This window comes from Phalacrocorax aristotelis, chromosome 7, assembly GCF_949628215.1.
Source record: "Phalacrocorax aristotelis chromosome 7, bGulAri2.1, whole genome shotgun sequence".
NCBI classification, from domain to species: domain Eukaryota; kingdom Metazoa; phylum Chordata; class Aves; order Suliformes; family Phalacrocoracidae; genus Phalacrocorax; species Phalacrocorax aristotelis.
Genome location: NC_134282.1, coordinates 20,701,326 through 20,712,340, shown reverse-complemented (window position 1 = coordinate 20,712,340; position 11,015 = coordinate 20,701,326). Strand labels below are relative to the sequence as shown.

Below are 11,015 nucleotides of genomic sequence, written 5' to 3'. Positions count from 1 at the left end.
TAATGTGAAGAATATGGCTTCCACGTTGTTGCAATATAATTTCAGTCTTATTTCTCCTCCTAAGTACTTCCTTTGCCAAAAGAGGACAACCTCTTCTGTTAATATGGGGTTCTTTTTCTATTCTGTGACAGTTAAGATTAAGTCTTTTGAAAAGTTTTAGTTTTTAATCTTGTAAAAACAGTTTGCAAAACTCAAGTAAAGAGTAAATTTGTACTGAAAGACAGAGTTTTTCATTTTGAAAATGTTACAAGAGTACTTTTCAACAAATTTAGTGCTGTTTTCAGAAACCAACACTTTCCCCACAAACTGTTTTTGAGGAACTGGCATTTCTTTCAAGAAAGAAAAGAACAACAATTTTTATTGTATCAATTTCTATGGGTTGCTCTAGATTAAATTCTAGATTAGCTGCTTTTTTGCTTCCTCCAATACTGGTCTTATGCTTATGGCAGCCCTGGGCCACCAGCCTCTTGCCTTCTCTTCATGTAAATTGTACTAATGCACATTTTTATCTAAAAGTGGGAAAAGTGCTGACTCACTCTTAGTTGCTGTTCAGTCTGGCACGGCATGCTCAAGAAAAAAATAAAGTTACTTTCCTACCAAATGATCTCAAATCTCATATCAAGTAGCTTTATTTTACTCTGTGAGCTTATAGCAACACACTAGCATAAGTGTATCGCTAGTTCTAACTTTATTATTAGAAGCTGAATTTGCAGTCTGAGCCTTCTTTTTGGGCAGATTTATGAACCAGTGGGGATACCTGCTGTATTGAAATTCACTCGGAGCTCCTCCCTTCACATCTGAGGTCTGTTCTGTGACTGTCCAAGGTGGAGACATTCACTATTTTTTTAGTGCAAATTTTCTATTTCCATATATAATGTACAAAATGAAGTTGTGCTAAAAATTAGCCTTTGAGCTTATACAAAGAACTAATTTAGAGGTTCGTTAAGTGCTTATAATGTTAATTCTGGGTGAGTCAAAGCCAGAAGGAAGACAGGAGGGTGGAGAAGGACAGGTTAGCATAGGAAGCCACCCTATTGCTTAACTGGGTCATCTCAGCTATCTCACATCCATATTTTATGTATCTTCTGTAAGTCTGGTAGTGAAGTAACGGTTCTTGTGCAGAAGAATGGTCACTCTTGTTGGAAAGCTCACATCTGTGCGTTGTAGCAGCCTTAAACACATCATACCCCAACAACATGCAGAGGTATGAAGGCCCCCAAAATAATTTATGCTGTGCAGAGAAGAGCTCAGGATTACCCAAAGCAGTAATTTACTGGTTTTTTTTTTCTGAGGTCCTATCAGTCCTCTGATTTTAGATATTGATATCACTAAATAATAGTGGAAGTTGCTCAGGTGCCTGCTAATCTGTACAGCCTATTTCCACCTGAATGACATGTTGCTGTCTTTCTGTCAGCACAAGAAGGATGACCCTTTTCATTGATGTGTATCTTGAACGTGGCAACCAATCTTTAATTATTTAAACACTGTTTTTATAATCTGATTTAGCACTAATCATGAAAAGGGGGCAACAGAAATTTTAGAAGAATGTGAAGAGTACGTTACATTAGAATCAATCTATATTTACATTTTTATAGTCAGGTCTTTAAAAGCAGAACATGGCTTTTGTTTAACTTACAGAAGAATATTCTCTATAGACCTATGACAATATCATTTCAAACGTGACTTTTCTTGGTAAGGCTTGATTATACTCCACCAAAGCCAGGAACCAGGATTTTTTTTTGCTAAAGTAAACATCACCTCCAAGGAATCATACATATATATTTTCAGGTCTTCCTCACATACCCCCTCACCCCCACAACTCTCAGTGATATTTGATGACTGAAATACACAAGCATGCAGGAAAAAAAGTATATTTCTGTTACAGTGGGAAACAGAGTGACTGCACCCTGGTCCGCAGAGCACCTAAATGCCTGACTGCAAACACAGGGGTAAGCGTTTCAGGACTTGACCTCACTGTAAAGTCCTACCACAGAAAAAAAGAAACTGCACAATATGCAATGGCATTTGCATATTCTGGTGCAAAAACCAGTGAGTTCTCGCCCCTAAAGCCCAGAATCAGGGGGAGGGGGGCGTCCCGTCCCGTCCGTCCCGTTTGGTTTTTAGGTAAGTGCCTGCATCACTTTGCATGCGCTGGTTGCTTTCAGATTTGCATGAATGATATGTGACCATATGTATAAGACAGTTCCCTCACTTTCCCATGTTACTATTTTGGGAGATACAGTAAACAAATAATTCTTTTCATCACAATTTCTAGGACCTGAGGAAAACATATATTTTTTGTAACAATGCAGAGATACACACCAGCAAAACAGACACCCAGTGAATGAACCACAGGGTGGTTTGGAATAGATCATATTGAGGATTCTGCCAACAGTAGTTCTGCCAAAAGCTGAATCTTACTCCAAATCACTGAAAGAACAGCAAAGCTCAGGACAACCAGATAAATGTATACTTTTAGTGCCTTAATGCATCCCCTGCAAAGCAAAACAATAACTGCCTGATTTGTGTACAAGGGTCATAGATTACACTAGGTACCGGGACAATAGGGTCCTGTAAAAACAAGATAAATATTCAGAAACATGATTTACCAGGCACTATTACACTTCCCTTCAAAAAAACAGAAGAATTTCAAGGCACACTGTTCCACATTTTTTCTGTCCCATTTGGGACTTTTTTCCTTTCTTTCTTGCATGTCCTGGATAAAGAAAAAGCTTGGGTTTATCATCCTCCATCACTGCTTCAGAGGCCTTTAGGGAGAGGTCTAACTCAACAAAATACAGCTACCAGCATATCAGGTAGATCTGTAACTTTGCAGTGGTTGTTGCTCTCCTTTCTTCCTTCTAAAGAAAAAACGTAAATGCTGTCCCTTTTTTGTAAAAAAGGAAGATGGTTAGGTTTTATTGTTTGTTTGGGTTTGGGTTTTTTTTAACGTGGTGGAGGGAGTGGGGGTGGCTGAGAGGCCTGGGGGTGCAGTGAAAGGCTGCGGAGGGGCAAGGCAAGATGGGAAATAGGCAGCAAAAAGTTACTTGCTTGTTCCCGCATGGAAACGCGTTGCTTAGAACATTTGGCTGGGCTGTGTTTAAATTTAATTTCTGTTGCATTTAAATGCCACCACAAATAGAGTAAATGCTAAAATATGACAGTCTAAACAACTCAACAGTTTCAAAATTAAAACAGACTAAAGTACTTTCAAATATTCTTGCAAGCAGAAGGAAAAAAAGATGTTGAGGTACTATCTCAACCCTATTTTCCCTGTTAGTGACCTTAAGAGACAAAACCCTTGCTGACCAGCACAGCTTAACTCGTGCCCTCCCTTAGAGCTCTGTGTATTGCCTTCCATCCCGTCAGCCAAGCCAACAGCAGACTCCACAAGGTCTGCCCCTAGCACCGGCAGGCTCAGAGTGGACTGTTTACAGGCAGTGTGCTGAGGACTGGCAGGGGAGATGATGAGGTTGCTGTAATGAACACATCATGTAGTGGCACATTTTAAAAACAGGTCTAACCAGACAATGCACATAATAACGAAAATTAATGCTGTCCAACCAGCACTGGCTTCCCTTTCAGTACCTGACCCACTTCAAGATCGTTGGAATAATACATGGAATAATAATGAAGTCCTTAACAGACTAAGTCAACTCTCAGTTCAAGTGCAAACTCATGTCTCTAATGCAAGCCTTTGACCGTCATCTTGCACAATATGACTGCAAAATACACCAGCAAACTGGTGGCCTGTAATTCATCAGCACTGCAGCTTCTCTTATGGCAGCAATTGCTGTAACTACTGTACCATCAGCGGCCTCCACACCCTGCCTTGGTCTCTGTCAAACTAGGCCTACAGCAGGATAATGTAACTGTGTAAATGCCTGTGTCCTCACTACACTGCTACTGCTAGAGCAGGGGCTGCTATCGCATTGAGAAAAGGCAGACCCTTATGTTACAGCCCCGTTTTCTAGCTGTGAGACCACCGCTTCACTGTCAAGTGGAGAGTTTTTACAGACTTTCAGCAGTGTGACAGGAGATTTGGTTGCAGCAAATCTTTTGTGCAATGCTCACATTAAAAAAAAATTCATACTACAGCAGTTGCAACCAACAGTGAAAGCTGCAATGGTGCGGTTAGACAAATGGTTCAGGTTCAGAAATTTTTCCTACCGCATCACAACAATCTCCTCTTAGAGGGGAACAAATGTGTACATGGTGTGTCAGAGGATGGCCCGAAAGAGCCAGATGCTTCAAAACACTCAAGGCACATTTTCAGAAGAAAAAAAAAAAGAGTTTCTGTTAAAAACCACAGAAGAAAATATTGTACACAAACCCAAGTGAAAGCTAAAAGGTTGTGCCAGTACCATCACGTTACACAAACACCTACCAAAAGGTTAGGGGTGATCTGATCCTGGTGACTGAAGCACCCACATGGGAAAGTGGTTTCTGAGAATACTGCCATTTAAATCAAGTTGGAAAAGACAGCTCGACAAAATGGTTGGGAAGTGAACCAAGATCAAAAACAACGCAACACCAAAGGTAATTATTCCTTAAACCTATTTAGCTACAGATGCAACCGATCCTTCATTATTCAACCTGTGAGTTTTGTCAGGACTAGCTAACCCCACCTTCTTCCAAAATAGAAGCTCTGGATTTACTGAGACACTCACTCCAGTCAGCAGCTCTCAGCACCATATACAGATGGGGCTGGGTAATATGGCTATTCGGTAGCATTCACCCACTGCTTTGCTGGAGCACGCGCGATGCTGGTGAAGAATGCGTGCTCTGAGATGGTTGACAAATTTTTATTCTTACGAGATCTAGTTTCTTAGTACCAACTCAGTTGCTTTGGGACTGGAGGAAGTTGCTTTGAAAGTTGTGGGAGAAACACATTTCAAAGTTTTCATGTTTACACTCACCAGAGATTACTGTATTCGTGGCTGTTACTGACTTTCATGCCTCAGCTATTTTGACGTTTCCTGTTAGCTGAGTGGCAGAGAATTGGTCTCCTTGCATACTTAAAATGCCGGTACATTTATGGCCTTTTTACATTCAGGTAAAAACTCTAGGCTTCTCACATGGGAATTTCCTCCTCCTAAAATATATGCATCATTTTAAAAGTTACTTCTGCGCAGGAGAAGTCTCTAGCCAGCTGTAGTTTGCATACTTTCCAGGTCCTTTACACTGTGTTAGAAAGCCTTGGGCAGCAAAGTGACTAATCTTCAGTCTCGGGTCAGGTATTTACTGGAGAAGCAGCTGTGCCCACTTAAGACATGACTGACATCCAGATGTTTGTCATTGCTCTGCAGCAGCTGTACAGTCAGCCCTACTGCATAGTGGAGAACACTGTATAAAAAAATTGGTGTTTCAATTCCAGTGGAAAGTCAGGTGGGTAAACTCACATCCCTCCTACTTACTAACCTGTTGCCTTTGCGCTGAAACACATGAGGAGTGCCCAGATGATTTATTCCAACATCTGAGCTGTACCAGGAAGAAGGCAATTTCCAGTTTACAGGTGGGAATGGACGTCTTCAAGTGCCACAAAGCCATTTCTACATGAATGTGTGACTGTAGCCTCAGAAAACAGTCATTATTTTAGAGGCTGCTGGTAAACATCCTCTTCCAGACCTGGCTCTGCAGGCTAAACATTCCAGGCATCTGGAATGGCCATTCCCAGAAATCAGGGCTTTTCCCATAGCTCGGGTGCAATCCTGCTAAAATAAAGATATCTGAACAAATAGTAACAGCTTTTTCAGGTGGTACTCAGGTTGGCAATTGCATTTCTTAGCGTCTCTTTCTGACCTAAATTCTTTCTAGGGATTGAAATCAGATGTGGCCAGATCTCAAGGTATATTTGGCTCCAGCTACCTGTCTAGGGCATGTTTTATTCATGTCATTACTAAAATCACTACTTCAATTTAAAAGGCTGTGAAAGACTCTGCAGGTTCTGCCCGTATAGCATAAGACAAGCAATATTCCTCAAATGAGCTACTTGTGCCTAGCACTCTTGAGAAAATAATTTTTTATTGCACATACCCATGGCATTCCTTAAGTTGAGCAAACAGCAAGTTTGATATCACTGTAAAGAAAATCTGAATCTGTACAACACTTCTGTTTCAGTATGGCGAGAGAATACTAGTAGTAAATTTAAGACAGGCAATAAGAATTATTTCTGGAATATAATTTTCTTCTTCTCAGTTCAGTGGGATCCTGCCAAGTCTAACTAGGAGTGGAGGAATAAAAAAAGTCCTGCAGATTGCTCAACTATAATCTCTCTTTCCCATTTTTCTCTTTCTTCTAATTGAGGAGCTGTAACAACTAGGGATAGGCACATGCTATGATCAGAAACATTTTTCAGCTGATAATATGGATTTAGTTATATGCTTCATTACTTCCTATTGGTTTCAGGGCTGTAGTATAAAAAACAAAAAGGAGGTGAAAATACAAAACAATCATAATACTCTGTCATTTTCAAAATAATACGGTTTCATTTTTTGATCAATATTATTTAACATCTCCTTCAATTTTACTTTAGAGGCCCTTGTAAGGGATATTTCTGACATCTCCAATATGCAGGACAACGGTATGTTTACACATATATTAGAAACACTTCCCATTCGTTGGCCTGTGAAGAAAGAGTGTTTATTGCTAAGGCTCCAGCCTCTGTTCCCTGAGTCACTGAGCAAATAAGTATTTCCTCCAAGTTCAACGGGTGCAGCAGCAGGGCCAGTCCCCTCCCGGGAGGGCTGTCGGAGGAGTACGGGGACAGCAGCACCTGTGGTTGCTGACTTGCTGGGGGGCAGCACGGCTTCCTTTCCTGGCACCCTTCTCTCCCCGGAGCCTTGAGTCGCCCCGGTGGGGTGCAAGGGGGGCTGGCACGCCCTGGGGAGGGGGGTCCAGCACCCCTGTCTCTCAGCAGCAGGTTAGCAGAGGAAGGGCAGCCTTCGCCTTCTCACAGCGCCGTACAAACGCACGCACCAGCGGCAGCCATCTGTGGGGAGAGGGCAAGGTATGCCAGTCCCCCAGTTTATCTGCCACCAGCTCTGCTTTCTAGAGGGTCTGACCAAGATTAGGCTGACCTACAAGCCTGGCAGCCAGGTCTCAGACCTGAGCATTTTTGAGCATGTCCAGTGGCAGATCCAGGCACCGCGTACTTTCCAGGTATACACAGGTACTGAGCAGAATTTCCGTTTTTTTGTTTTTCCCTTTCATTTACTAGAATATAATCTGGGGCACCCAGAGTACCCCACAAAAAGGCCGGTGGCCTTTTGTGACCTTGCCATCAATCTGACTGTCTGTAAGAAGGCTCTTAATTAACTTGCAAGGGTTTGGCTTCACCTGGGCTAAAGACCTTCAAGAATTCTACTCCTCAAAGATTTCCAATTTTATTTTATTTTTGAAATCAAGTACGCATCTTAGCAGAACAAGAATTTAACAAATGTATGTATTCATGAAATACGTGCTGGATGAATCTTAACTGCAAATCTTGTCTCTAGTACTGGATTGTTCAGGAAAATAAAAGCAAGTAAATTCTAGGATAGTCCCGAGGTGTTTTAGAAATAACAGGAGCAATGCTTGTGCTATTTTAGCCATTTCACCGTCGAAACGCTGTCACAGCTTATCAGCTCCTAGACATGAGGCAACGGTTCAGCAAATCTCTCTTAGTTTGCAGATTTCTTAAAACCAGGAATGCCAACGATTTTTCTTCTGCCAAATTAGGTGAAGTCAGCCAAATGGAAAGGTGTAAATCCTGTCCTCTTGTGTACTCAGTGCCTCTAGCTGTTCTGAGGACCTGGCGGAGATTGAAGTTGCATTCTATTAGCAACTAGAAAAAGGATGAGGCAGAATGCCAGCTTCTAAATTAAACAAACAAAAATCTTTTTCTTGTTAACTTTTAAAGACATGTATATTTCTTTCACACTTAGCGCTCAATACATGGTCAAGTGTAATTGAGTGGCTGGAAAAGTACCAAAGACTTAGATATACTTATATTGCTAAAAGAAAGACTGCATTTTTGAATGCGTCCCAAGGATTCTGTGATCTATGAAGACATCCCTTGCTCCATCTTCAGGCCAGCTGGACTATTAGGAGTTGGGAAGATTTTTGATCAAAGTGGAAAGTCCTAAAGGTCATTTCACAAGCCCCATCAATCAGCCCAAGGCTGGCCCAATTGCTGTAGCAGAAACACGTCTAAAGAATTTTTCGATTAGTTAAAAGTGAGATTCATCTTATTGCAGATTTTCACTCAGGGAGAATGGCATGGGTTTGTTTCTTTTTGTTTTGGCTTGGTTTTGTTGTGTTTGGGTTTTTTTTAATCTTTTAATTTAATGCTTCACATTTCAGAACTGCCCTGACTTCAAGGACGTATCCCAGTGAACAGCCAGACAACAAAAAAAGCTCTTATTCAAATACATCTGTTATCCTTTACAATATATACCAAACACTTCTTCACCATGAGTAAGAGAAGACATACATAAATGCATTTCTGAAAGGGAGAGAAATTATTAAAAGTGACTTGTTTATTGAAGTTTTGTGTAATGTATAGCTGGTATTTCATATACAGGAGCTGTTACTTACCACATATGCTTGGGTCCCAGTACACACAGTTATGTATTGGGCTGTTTAAAGAATGACGCACGACGCTTACTAACAAGAAAACATGTATAGATTCCTATGAGAAGAAAGGCTATGATATTCCAGAGTTGCTTTTTAGTATTTGTAGGAAAGCATCCAGAAAGAGGAAAGGAGCATCAAAGTCTGGCTCTGCATACCTTCTGCCAAACTCCTAAAAAACTTGCTAGGAAGCCAGTATGGTCTGAAGAGGGCTGAATAGCTGAAAAAAAACGTGGTGAAATAGATAAAATTCTTTCCATAGGGAAAATTAATTTTCTATATTTTCTATAGTCATATCTCTCCAGAGCCCGAACCATTAACACTATCTGGCTCTCTTCATGTCGTCTTCCACTTCTCTCTTTCCTAGATATTTGCCACCAGAAAAACCATCCAAGCCAGCCTTCCCTGCATAGAAATCTACACCATACCAGCCAACCCTTTATGTAACTCTGCCAAGTTCTTTCCATGCATGTCAGCATTAGCTTATGACATTATTTTTAGGATTCTCCTTTCTGATCAAAACTCTTTGCACCAACCTCTGTGACTTCCTCCTCCTGTGCGCAGCTGCCCCAGCCTTCAAGGTCTTTGAAACTGCCACAGCACTGAACACAAACTGGAGCAAGGCACGAGGCTCTCATTGCTGCAGAGTTGTTACTTGTGCCAGATGTCTTTCTTTAAAAATATACTTTTTTATATATAGACACACAGAGACATATATACACATGTAAATATATATTTTTTTGTTCTTAGTAGGGAGTTTTACTTTGCTTACCAACAATACATAGCTTAAGACCTACCTCCTTATTCATAGTAGCATACATATTACTCACACATATCTTAAAGAGGCCTTCTAAACTTGAAACTTAAACATTTAATTAAAAATTAATATCCCTTTCAGGCCTACTTGCATGTGAAATCCATTGAAGCCCAGCTGCTGCCTGTGGCAAGGTAGTGCCAAGCTGGCTGTCAGATGCGCACAGTGCTTGATCAGACTCATTGCTGACAGGAGCTTCATCCAAGGTCTCATTTCAGCAGCCATAAGGAAAAAAGATGTCTACTTTAGGTTGGCAGGCATTTAACCATCAGAGCAGGATTTTTACTCACAGTGTTTTCTCCTTGGTATTACGCGGTGGGTCGGATGCAGAGGATTGTGGCAATGGTCGAAATTGTCATTCAGGGATTTCCCAGGCCTAGGAGAATCACTTGACCTGAAGGATTGTGTGTCCTAACACACAGATTACCCAGTTACTTTCCTGGTGCTCATCAGTCCTAGTCCTATGAATCAAGAGCTCTGTCGGGTAATGCTGGTTCTTAATTATATTTTGACGGCATGCATGGATTTGAAAGAGTCCTCAGGATTACTTTGACCACAAAGTGCTCTGGTGCTGGATGGCTGTTCAAACAGCTCTGCCTCATTTTCCCTTTGTTTAAACATTGTGCAAGGAAATATTTGCAACGCACGAGAAGATGCTGGGGTCATAGAAACAATCCTGAAAGTGGGACAAATTTTCAGACATTTATGCCATAAGCAGTACTTGTCAGAAGAGCCCAAAGCCCGGACAGCCTGCATGACTGCAGCAACCTTGCTGCTCAGGGCCAGGCGCTCTTTTGGCATCAGAATATTCCAATCCTATTCCCATCTCTTATCCCCAAAGCATGGGAACCAAGGCATATAGCTGAGGACGTTAGCATATATTAGAAAAACAGCCTCAAAAGGTAGTCTAATATTTCTTATTCAGTTAACAATTTTTTCACTTTAGGTGCGGAAGCAGGCAATGATACCTTCTCTTTAATGCCCATACTTACAGGTGAGGTGAAAGAAGACACGTTGCCCTAGAAGTCCCAGCAAGTTCCATATATAAAACTGCATTACAATTTTTGGTAGCTGAATGTTGCCACAGGGCAAAATAAGGAATAAAGCTGTTGGCTTAGGGGCAGCAAACAGAAGTTTGGTAAGCAGTGGAAGCCAATGTACATGGAGTCTGTCATCTCAATGGCCAATCCTTTGAAAGACTTGTTGTTATAGATTTGGGTTGGCTTTACCTGTGATATTCTTTCCTGCATCTCTGCTTTCAGCTGTAGTTAAGATTATAGTAACTCGCCTATACATGTTACTGGACAGCAGGATTACTGTTGTTTTTAATGTATTACACCATCACCAAAGCTGTTGGGACAGAAGAGCTGGACAAGTTGGAGCTAGCCTCCTCCCAATTAGCTGCTTGGTGGTTCTGCTTCTCAGTTAGAAACTCATCTCTCTCCAGTTTTACATTTGTACTTGCTTATTTCAGTTAACAAAAGAAGGTCCAGAGTACAGATCTGATGGCTAGCAGCTCTGGGGTTATATTATAGATCATCTCCCCTATACCCCATTGCACGTTGCACGGCTTTTCTGTTTTCCTTTA

At 41.3% G+C, this 11,015-nt stretch overlaps 1 long non-coding RNA gene across 1 annotated transcript in view; it reads right to left on the bottom strand.

Moving 5' to 3' along the window:
- Nucleotides 1–6,112: 6,112 nt before the first annotated feature.
- Nucleotides 6,113–11,015, bottom strand: part of LOC142059910 (uncharacterized) — a 15,191-nt gene continuing 10,288 nt past the window's right edge. Inside the window, exons 3-4 of the long non-coding RNA XR_012661542.1 lie at nucleotides 8,772–8,833; nucleotides 6,113–7,792 (exon numbers count right to left, since the gene is read on the bottom strand). This is a non-coding gene — a long non-coding RNA (uncharacterized LOC142059910). The remainder of the gene's footprint in view (nucleotides 7,793–8,771; nucleotides 8,834–11,015) is intronic.